Source organism: Lolium perenne, chromosome 2 (genome assembly GCF_019359855.2).
Source record: "Lolium perenne isolate Kyuss_39 chromosome 2, Kyuss_2.0, whole genome shotgun sequence".
NCBI lineage: Eukaryota > Viridiplantae > Streptophyta > Magnoliopsida > Poales > Poaceae > Lolium > Lolium perenne.
The window spans coordinates 329,235,817-329,248,358 of record NC_067245.2 but is presented as its reverse complement, the minus strand read 5'-3'; positions in this window follow the sequence as shown (position 1 = coordinate 329,248,358).

Sequence of the window (12,542 nt, the reverse complement as noted above, 5' to 3'; positions counted from 1 at the left end):
GATATTGTGAAGTAAAATTTATCAGGATTTTTTTCGCAAGATATATATTACTCATGTGATGTACTCCAAGATCAGTGGAGGGCTTAGTAAATATAACTTTCCCGGACTCAGCGGATTAATGTTCTTCGGCTCTGGATGCATATTCTTTGGCTTAGTGGACTTATTTGGTTCGACTTAGTAAAAATATCTCCTTTGGCTCAGTAGATTTATCTTCTTTGGATTACTGGACTTATCTTCGTCGGATTCATCTTATTATAATAATTGGTCTCCTCTAAAATACAATATTACCTTACATATCTTGGGTCAGTGAATTTATTTTTCGGATCAGAGGATTTATCTTCTTCGGCATGCTGGATGTATTTTCTTCGGGATATCATTGGTTTCTTCTTATACAATACTATACGAGGCGTCAATGGATATATCGTCTATGGTTGTTATTGGAATTCTTTTCTTCGGGTCAATGGGTTCATCTTCTATAATATCAATATCAATATTCACGGCTATTATTGGATTTATTTTCTTCGGATCAAAGGATTCATCTTCTATGACATCAATGGATTCACCTTCCATGGTTATTACTGGATTCTTCGGTTCAATGGATTCATCCTTTATAATATCGGCAGATTCATATTTCATGGCGTAATCTCCAATATGGTTTCATCTCAAATACCTTGGCTTCATCTTCATGGACTTATATTATGACAATGGCTTCATACTGAATGGCTTTAATTTATGTGACTTTGTGACTCCGACTAACTTCTTTCGACATCATGGCTAACACTCGGGGGCTCAACCATGACTTCGCCTTGGGTCGCAACTGCGACACAGCATCTAAGTAACAAATCATAACGTCACCCCAGGAGTGCTCGGGGGCTCGGCTATTTCTTCATCAACAATTTGGCGGCATCTATTATCTCTATTTGGTGATTTCTACTTTGGCTAGATTTCTTATCTACACTCGAAGACTTCATCATGCATCGACTTCGTCATGTCAAAAAAGGAGAAAGCAAATTTCAAAGTATATAAAAGAGAACCCGACGAAATCTTCTTCAGGGAGGAACCCGACGAAATCAAAAAAAGCACACGAAAAATTGTCTTCAGGGAGGAACCCGACGAATTCAAAAGAGTACCCGACGAAATCTGGAGAGAACCCGACGAAATTAGCTTCATGGAGGTCTCGACAAATTATCTTCATGGAGGTCCCGAAAAATTATCTTCAAGGAGGTCCCGAAGAATTGTCCTCAAAGAGGTCCCGAAGAATTATCCTCAGGAAGAACCCGAAGAATTAGGGAGGACCCGGAAAAAATTTCTTAAAGGAGGAACTCGACGAAATTATCATCAAGGAGGAACCAAAAAAAAAAAAAAAAAAAAAAAAAAAAAAAAGAGAGAAAAAAAGGACGGACAAATCTTCGGGTCTATTGACTCGTCATATTGTTCCGAGCAAGAGCATCGGTGATGTACCCGACAATATAGAAGAACCAATATATTCGGCTGTCTCATCAAGCCCGAGAGAAAAATAGAAGAACCCGCAAAATGGGTCATTGCATCAGTTGAATAAGGCACTCGACAATATATTCTCAGAACGCCAAAGTTGCGATCAATTTCTGAATGCCGCAAATTTGCGAAGGTAAGACCCCAGATCCGTTCTGCTGGGCGTGGCATCGCCGAAGACTGCGCTCTGCTACTTTTATCCGTATCAACAGATACGAAGAAAAATCCTAACGGACGCGTTAGGTACCCGATAAACATGGCCAGGACTCGACGAATGGTAAGACCTTAAGCGGCACTGTCGATGTTTACACCAGTATCCCGGGATCATGTCCGGGGACGTGATCTTGAAGTAGGTTTTTGCGGATTGCCACTAGAGCGATTAATCGGTACCTGATCCGTCGGATGAACCAGCCCCAACTACCAATATCCCTGTACAATATAGATATGGATAACAAATAAAAATAGCAATGGCTTGGACCCGACAAATATGGCTGCGCCAAGTTCTTTATCGAGTAGTACAACTTGAGCCTATGTCCAAGTGCAAGCACCTACCCATAGGCTCGGGGGCTACTCTTATCAAGAGAGTTGTTTACCCTCCCGACGAGATACAAGTTTTTGCCCAAATGCTCGGGAGCTACTTTGAGAAAAAGAAAAATTCAAGTATGACAATATAGAATTGCGGGAGCCTATGATCAAACACAAGTTTTTGCCCAAATGCTCGGGGGCTACTTTGGAAAAAGAGATCGACTATGACAATACAGAATTGCGGGAGCCTATGATCAAACACAAGCATTTGTTCATAGCCTCGGGGGCTACTCCCATCGGGAGCGCTGTTCGCGCACCCAATCAATATGAAGAAGTTCGAGAAAGAATGACAATATAGCGGCATAAAATGTTGAGCCTACAACCAAGCGCAAGCACTTGGCTGTAGCCTCGGGGGCTACTCCCATCGGGAGCGCTGGTCGCGCACCCGATAGAAAAATAACTTCGACAGCATCTACAACAGTCAATGTTTGTAGACTCAACTCGATTCTACGACTCGAGTGGAGCCTACTCCCATCGGGAGTACATAGATTTCATCGAATTCTCCAGAAATATAGTAAAAGTTCTTCATCGAGTAGTACAACTTGAGTCTATGCTCAAGCGCAAGCACTTGTCCATAGACTCGGGGGCTACTCCTATCGAGAGCCGGCCGCGCACCCGACAGGAAAAATAATTTCAAGAATCATCGACATCATCTACGCATGATCTTCGGCATGGACCTCGCCTTGTTTTTCTTCGACTTCGGAGATGGTTATGCTTGGAGTTTATACGCAAGTCTTCGACTTCCCTATAAACTCGGGGGCTACTGACATGGGCATACCCTTCGGGTACCCATTATTACTATACCTGGTTCGGCTCGGCCCAATATGGAGACAACCCGAAGAAGTAGTCGACTAGGACTCTTGTAAAACCCTAGGCTGGTTGCATATATAAAGCCAGCCAGGACACCCGAAGTAGGGAGGGAGGACAACAGATAGACAGAATAGAGACAACATAGATCCGCCTATGGCGACACCCTGTAAACATACATATGATCATATACTAGATTGCTAGCAGCACGTAGGGATCCTCCACCGAGGGGACCCGAAGCTGGGTACGTCGTGTGCCTAATCTCGTCCCCAGAATCTCCATCGTCGCTCTCCCGAAACCCTAGTCTACAATACGTAGGCATTGCCGAGGTATTCCCTCGTCAGCAAGTGAACGTCTACCGCAGCAACAAGAGCCTCATCTTGTAGGCTTTGGAATCTCTTCAAGGGTGAGACTCGATACCCCCTCGTTGCTACCGTCTTCTAGATTGCATCTTGGCTTGGATTGCGTGTTCGCGGTAGGAAATTTTTTGTTTTCTATGCAACGTTATCCTACAGTGGTATCAGAGCCGTGTCTATGCATAGATGGTTGCACGAGTAGAACACAATGGTTTTGTGGGCGTTGATGCTCTTGTTATCTTTAGTTTGAGTACTTTGCATCTTTGTGGCATAGTGGGATGAAGCGGCTCGGGCTAACTTTACATGACCGCGTTCATGAGATTTGCTCCACGCTCGACATGCAACTTGTATTGCATAAGTGGCTTTGCGGGTGTCTGTCTCTCCCACTATAGTGAAGATTCAATTTACTCTTCTATTGACAACACTAGTATCACCGTTGTGGTTCATGTTCGTAGGTAGAATATGCAAACCCTAAACCACGTAAAATATGCAAACCAAATTAGAGACGTCTAACTTGTTTTTGCAGGGTTTGGTGATGTGATATGGCCATGATGTGATGATGAATATGTATGAGATGATCATTATTGTATTGTGGCAACCGGCAGGAGCCTTATGGTTGTCTTTAAATTTCATGTTGAGTAGTATTTCAAAGTAGTTGTAATAGTTGCTACATGAGGTGAACAACCATGAAGACGGCGCCATGAATCTTGGCCTTCACGCCGACGATGATGGAGATCATGCCCGTTGATGATGGAGATCATGTCCGTGCTTTGGAGATGAAGATCGAAAGCGCAAAGACAAAAGGGCCATATCATATCACATATGAATTGCATGTGATGTTAATCCTTTATGCATCTTATTTTGCTTAGATCGCGACGGTAGCATTATAAGATGATCCCTCACATTAATATCAAGATAATAAAGTGTTCTCCCCTCGTATGCACCGTTGTACAGTTCGTCGTTTCGAAGCATCTCGTGATGATCGGATGTGATAGACTCAACGTTCACATACAACGGGTGTAAGCAATGTTGCACACGCGGAATACTTGGGTTTGCTTGACGAGCCTAGCATGTACAGACATGGCCTCGGGACAACGGAAACCGAAAGGTTGAACACGAGTCATATGGATGATATGATCAACATGTTGATGTTCACCATTGAAGCTACATCATCTCACGTGATGATCGGTTTTGGTGTAGTGGATTTGGATCGTGTACCACTTAACAACTATGAGGGATGTTGTATTAAGTGGGAGTTCATTAGTAATTAGATTAAAACATGAACTAATTATCATAAACATAGTCTAAGTAGTATTTTGAATTAATTTTGTAGTATTGGCATCCGTTTACTACTATGCGCTAGTCTTGTTATTGAGATAGAAATACTGTTAAATCTGATAAGAAACTTTACGGATTAGTACCGTACTATTACAGAATCAAGAATTGATTAAGTCCGATTGCAAACTTTTAGTAAACCTCACATTGTTGATTCAAAGAGCTATGGTTTCAATTAGTACCCAAAGTTATCTTGTCTCCGTGAAACTTGAAGTTCAAATCTGTTTGAAAAGTAAGGAGCTGAAAATTTAGTTTTCAGAAATAATCAAGGTATGAGATATATGTGATATCTAAGACCTTATTGCAAGATGATGAATATAAATTTGGTGAGACTACATAAACTCATAAGTTTTATGGGAATGTATGAAGGTTGAAGACGCCAGGCGTCACAATCCTCCAACTATTGGGGCACTAATAATATTCGCATATCCATGAAGTGACCATCCTTAATATGCACCGTTGCTAAGACTCGTCGTTTCGAAGCATCACGTGATGATCGGGTGTGATAGATTCTACGTGTGCATACAACGGGTGCAAGCTAGATTTGCACATGCAAATACCAAGGTTAAAACTTTACGAGCCTAGCATGTACAGACATGGCCTCGGAAAGTCGTCATGATATGATGGATAAAACTATGAGTGAAATTGTTCATCATATTACAAAGTTACTAATAGTGAAATCTGAAACACTTGTCATATGATGATCAACTTCAAAGTAAGAACCTCAAGGTTATTGGTATTTGACCAACAAACCTAGAAGTTAATGATATTGAAGTGTTTTTCTGAATAATGAGGAAAGCTAAAAAGAGGAACTACAAAAGATATTTTGGCAGAAAGAAAAAGAAAAGACTAGAAAGTCTAGCTCAGGTGTATATCAATGATATACATGTTATGGATGTATTCCTCGTTTGGTCACACAATGAAATTCTTGGGTATTTGTACCATATTGGTTGGTATGAAGTGTCATACAAAACAACGCAATACAAGAATACAATGGCCTAAGTGACTGACAAGGAATATGATAGGAATGCACGTCTGGAACAAAAATAAAGTGTTATTATGTTCATCGTTGGCATTCTATCTAGCCCTTAGAATTTATAATAAAGAACTTAATAATTGTTATTTTGCTCTTGTCAAATAAAAACAATGAGTTGTTCAAATTATGACATTACTCCATGAACGATGGATAAGTTATTATAAATTTAATGGTGAAACACACATACATAACACTGACGCTAAAATGCCGTAAGGCAAATGATTTGAATTCCACTTATTTGTGGAACCGCCATTTAGGTCATGTTGGAAAGGAACGCATGAAGAAACTCCATGCAAATGGATTTTTTGAGTCATTTGATTTTTGAATCATTTGGCGCTTGCAAATCTTTTCTAAAGAGAATGATTAAAATACCGTTCATAGGCCAAAAGTTGAACGGGCAACTAACTTAGTGGAAAAATACATGATGATGTATGTGGTTCACTGAACATAGTTGTGTGCGGGAGATTCTTCTACTTCATGAAAACTTTCAACAATGAATTGAGTATATATATGTGGATATATTCAATAAGGAAGAAGTTTGAAACATTTGAATGGATTCAAATAAATTTCAGCATGAAGTGAAAATCATCGTAATAGAAAAGTCAAATATCTATGATTGGATCATGGTGGAAATATTTGAATTACGAGTTTTAGCAAACATCTAAGAGAGTTATGAAATTGTTCTACAACTCACATTTCTTGGAGTATCATAATGATGATATAGTATCCAAGATATGTATCCAAACCTTGTTGGATTAATGATGAGATAAAAATATTATGACGCCATTATATTTTTGTGGATTATGCTTTAGTGACTACCACTTTTTACACTAAATAGAGCATCATCATGATCCGTTGAAATGACACCATACGAGTTATGGCATAGGTAAGAAACCTGATAGTCTTTTCTTAAATTTTGGTATGCATAGCATAAGTAAATAAGTTTACAACCAAAATCGGATGAATATCTTTGTTGGTTATCCCAGAGATTTGATTGGGAATTCTTCCCACGAGACAAAGACAAAAGTGTTTGTCAATGTTTCTTATTTCCGAGAAATTGTTTCTAGTGAAGTATTTGAGTGGGAGGACAATATAATTTGATAAGGTTTATGAACCTGAGCATAATGATCAGAGTAGCACAGCATCGGAATTGGTTTCGGAAGCGGCCACAACGATCATGGCTCCCATGACTACAAAGTGTTTTAGTCATGGAGATCGAAGTACATATTGAACCTTGTAGGTATGGTTTACTTTGTGATCAAATAAATGATTTGTGGACAAAGGATTGATTTTGAACAATAATAAACCAACTACAAACAAAGAAGTTATGATGGGCCCTGACTCCGTTAAAATGGCCATATGCCATGAAATCCATAATAGATGAATACTTTTTGAAAGTAAATGGATCTATAGACTTGGATGAAATATCCTTGAAAAAGCTCGACTTGTCGAAAAATTGTTTACGACAAAGTTCAAAGAGTTGACTACGATAAGATTAGATCTTCCGTAGAAATGCTTATAGTCTATATGGATTATTCTAGTAGGATGGCAAAATACATTACTTATCAGAAGTATGTATTAAAGGTGTATACAAGATACAACCAAGAGTTTTGCTGGTCCGTGGAATATTAGATAGGTATACAAACTTCAATTCGATGAAGTGAGTATCGCGGAGTTTGAATCTTCACCAGATGAAATAGTCAAAGAGTTTTTGATTTCATCAGAGACGATGAAGAGGCTTGCATTTGCAAGAAATTAAGTGGGAGCGCTAAGACATATTTATAATACTTTATGTAGGTGACATATAGTTGGTTATAAATAATGTAATTATATACTTAATTAAAAAGGTTTCATTGAGAAATTAACTTCAATGAAAGGATATGGACTGAAACATATCTAGTGTCAAGATCTATGAAGATAGATTGAAACACAAAATAAGTTTAAGTCAAAGTACATAGAATGGATATTGAAATAGTTCAATATAGAAATATTAAGAAAATGTTCTTGTCATGTTAAAGTTTTAACAAGACTTGAGTGTATCTGACACTCAATGAGTAAAAACACATGAGTGATTATAGATCACGAATAATATGTACACAATCATATATCATGTGCTATAAAGTGTTATGAGCATATACCAGAATGATTCATATGATGATCATTGGACGACAGTAAGAATATCCTTGAGTACTTTAGAAGAACTAAGGATATATATATATATTTTTGTATGAAGAAATGACAAACAAATCGCTGTAAGGTGTTACACCGATATTGGTTTTGTCACATATAAAATATAATTTCAATCTCAAATATTGTTTAAAAAAGTAGCACAATGAGCTAGAAGTTGTCTATGCTAGATTTAGAAGAGTTCTAAATATTGTGACGGATTCTACAAAAGAAGGCAGAGTATGTCATTGTTTTGACAATGACAAAGGATGTTAAGTCAAGAGGTTCTTTAACTTGCTGTAGTTCCGACAGAGTCAAAACTTTGAAGCTATATTGTGTGTGACAATATTAGTGACATATTTCAGACCGCGGAATTAAGGTTCCACCAGAAGACCAAACATATTTAATGCCGACTCATTTGGAAATGAGTGATGCGTTGAGACGCAAATGAATTGCAAAATACATACGGTTCTGAGCATGTCAGGTCCGTTGACTAAAACCTCTCTCATGAGCAAAACATGATAAAGCACCAGAAGGCCAAGGTGTTATATCTTTACAAATGTAAACTAGATTATTGACTCTAGTGCAAGTGGGAGACTGAAGGAGATATGCCCTAGAGGCAATAATAAAGTGGTTATTATTTATATCTTTATGTTTATGATAAATGTTTGTATATCATGCTATAATTGTATTAACCGAAACATTAGTACATGTGTGATATGTAGACAACAAGAAGTCCCTAGTATGCCTCTTACACTAGCTTGTTGATTAATGGATGATTAGTTTCATAATCATGAACATTGGATGTTATTAATAACAAGGTTATATCATTATATGAATGATGTAATGGACACACCCAATTAAGCGTAGCATAAGATCTCGTCATTAAGTTATTTGCTATAAGCTTTTCGATACATAGTTACCTAGTCCTTATAACCATGAGATCATGTAAATCACTTATACCGGAAAGGTACTTTGATTACACCAAACGCCACTGCGTAAATGGGTGGTTATAAAGGTGGGATTAAGTATCCGGAAAGTATGAGTTGAGGCATATGGATCAATAGTGGGATTTGTCCATCCCGATGACGGATAGATATACTCTGGGCCCTCTCGGTGGAATGTCGTCTAATGTCTTGCAAGCATATGAATGAGTTCATAAGAGACCACATACCACGGTACGAGTAAAGAGTACTTGTCAGGAGACGAGGTTGAACAAGGTATAGAGTGATACCGAAGATCAAACCTCGGACAAGTAAAATATCGCGTGACAAAGGGAATTGGTATCGTATGTGAATGGTTCATTCGATCATTGAAGTCATCGTTGAATATGTGGGAGCCATTATGGATCTCCAGATCCCGCTATTGGTTATTGGTCGGAGTGAGTACTCAACCATGTCCGCATAGTTCGCGAACCGTAGGGTGACACACTTAAGGTTTGATGTTGAAATGGTAGAAGTTGAATATGGAATGGAGTTCGAATATTTGTTCGGAGTCCCGGATAAGATCCCGGACATCACGAGGAGTTCCGGAATGGTCCGGAGAATAAGATTCATATATAGAAAGTCATATTCCAAGTTTGGAAATGATCCGGTGCATTTATGGCAGGTTCTAGAAGGTTCTAGAAAAGTCCGGAAGAAATCACCATGGAAAGTAGAGTCCCGGAGGGATTCCACCTTGCATGGCCACCCTAAAGGGGAGGAGTCCAAGGTGGACTCCCCTAGGGTGGCCGGCCAACCCACCTCAAGGAAAGGTGGGAGTCCCACCTTGGGTAGGACTCCCTCCTTGAGTAGGTTTCCCACATATGGGAGGTTTTAGTGTTGGGGTCTTATTCGAAGACTTGGACTAGAACTCTTGGGGCTTCCACCTATATAATGAGGAGGAGAGGGAGGGGGGCAGCCACTCTTTGGCTCAGCCTTGGCCGCACCCCTTAGAGGGCCGGCGCCCAACCCCCCTCTCTCCCCAAACCCTAGCGGTCTCTCTCCTCCACCACATCCCGCACGCTTAAGCGAAGCTCCGCCGGATTTCTCCACCACCACCGACACCACGCCGTCGTGCTGTCGGATTCAAGAGGAGCTACTACTTCCGCTGCCCGCTGGAACGGGGAGGTGGACGTCGTCTTCATCAACAACCGAACGTGTGACCGAGTACGGAGGTGCTGCCCGTTCGTGGCGCCGGAAGCGATCGTGATCAAGATCTTCTACGCGCTTTTGCAAGCGGCAAGTGAACGTCTACCGCAGCAACAAGAGCCTCATCTTGTAGGCTTTGGAATCTCTTCAAGGGTGAGACTCGATACCCCCTCGTTGCTACCGTCTTCTAGATTGCATCTTGGCTTGGATTGCGTGTTCGCGGTAGGAAATTTTTTGTTTTCTATGCAACGTTATCCTACAATTTTATGACTTGAGGCATTATTTTTGGAATGACCCACACTTATATAAAGAAGGAGTGGCTGGTATTCTGCGAAGATGTGTTCCCGAATATGAACAACGAGAGATATTGAGTAAGTGTCATGGTAGTGTTTATGGAGGACATCACGCCGGAGATAGAACTGCGCAAAAGGTTCTACAATCAGGTTTCTATTGGCCAACTCTCTTCAAAGATGCAAGAAAGTTTATTTTATCTTGTGATGAATGTCAAAGGGTTGGTAATATCTCCAGACGCAATGAAATGCCTATGAATTATACTGTTGTTATTGAACCATTCGATTGTTGCGGATTTGACTTCATGGGTCCTTTCCCTTCTTCAGAAGGTAACACTTATATACTTGTCGCTGTTGATTATGTTACTAAATGGGTGGAAGCCATACCCACGAAAAGTGCTGATGGTGAGACCTCTTTAAGAATGCTTTTAGATATTATTTTTCCTAGATTTGGAGTTCCTAGATATCTTATGACTGATGGAGGTTCTCATTTTATTCATGGTGGTTTTAGAAAAACTCTTGCTAAATATGGTATTAATCATAGGATTGCTTCCGCTTATCATCCTCAAACTAGTGGGCAAGTAGAATTATCAAATAGAGAGATTAAATCTATCTTGCAAAAGACTGTTAATAAATCTAGAACGAACTGGGCTAGTAAATTGAAGGAAGCACTATGGGCTTATAGAACTGCTTATAAAAATCCTATGGGCATGTCACCGTATAAAATGGTTTATGGGAAAGCTTGTCATTTACCTTTAGAACTAGAGCACAAAGCTTATTGGGCTGTAAGAGAACTAAATAAAGATCCTAAACTTGCCGGTAAGAAGAGATTGCTACAATTGAGTTCTCTAGATGAATGGAGAAGTGAAGCTTATGAAAATGCTAAACTCTTTAAAGAGAAAGTTAAGAAATGGCATGATAGAAGAATTATCAAAAGAGAATTTAATGTTGGAGATAAAGTCCTATTGTATCGGTCTCGTCTCAGATTTTTTGCAGGGAAATTACTCTCAAAATGGGAAGGACCATATGTCATTGTGGAGGTGTATCGTTCAGGAGCAATTAAAATTAGTTCTCTCCAAGGCAATGCCACACAAGTGGTGAATGGACAAAGACTCAAGCATTATATCTCTGGTGATTCTTATAATGAAGATGTTGATGTTATTCAAGTGGTAACTCCGGAAGCTTTCATCAAAGGCCAAATTGACAGTTCTGCAGAGTTCGACTTTGAATAGGTAACAGTACTGGTAATAAAAAGTCCGCGTTTAACTTTCCGAACTATGTTTTTGCTATTTTTGGAAAATATGAAAAATTACGAGATCGAAACGGAGTGGAGGAGACGCACGAGGGCGTACCCGGCGCGGGCCCCAGCCTGGCCGCGCCGCCCTATGAGGACGGCCCCTCGCTGTCCCTCTCCGACTCTGGTTCGACCTGGTACTTTCCTTTTGTCATGAAAATTTCTGTTATATAATCCCCCGGACCCCTGGAGGTCCGTATATCGTTTTCTCGTCGCGTTTTGTTTCGAGCTGTTTTCTGCCAGGATCTGTTTTTGATCTAGAAGCACCATGGTCTCCAACAACAAGGGCAAGGAGCTTTCGGAGGAAGATATTCAAGATCCCGAGTGGAAAGAGGTGGACGAGAGTGTCAAGGAAGAAGATGAAGAAGAAGTGAAGGAAGAGTCGCATGCATACCCGCGTGCCACCGTCGCAAGCATCGAGGTGCTGGAAAATCCTTTCAGTTCCAAGAAGAGCGCAAGAATTCGCACCGGAGGGAAAGTTCCACATCACTTCCTAGCTCCAAAGACATCCCCTCCAGGCACCTACAACCCCTTCCACACTCTAATTTACAATAGTCAAATTGAAAGGATTCCCAAGGCGGTATTGCCTAGCAAGTGGGATATAGATCGTTCTAACACTGCAGGAAGGATGAAGCCTGAAGCTGAAGAGTGGGGAAACAACTCTAAGAGTTGGGACTCGCCGTCGGATATACTTCTTAACCGCGTCGAGCACAATTCGGAGATGATCTGCAACCTCATGTACAAGATTGATGAGCTAAAGGAGCTTGTTAAGAAGCTTATCAAGAATTCATCACCACCGCCGAAGGAGTAATTCATCATTGGTATTGGCACCCCCTTGGTTTGTTCCAAGCTTGGGGGAGTGCCGCGGTATCACATCATCACTATCTTTTACCTTTTTACTATCAAGTAGTGTCATATCATGAGTAGGGAAGTTATCATATAAGATATGTTGCAGTATGGAAGTATCTCTCTTTTAGTTGGTTATCTATGTATCCCTTGGTGTGAGTTATCGTTATGAAATATTAATGAGAAGTTTTATCATTTACATATTGC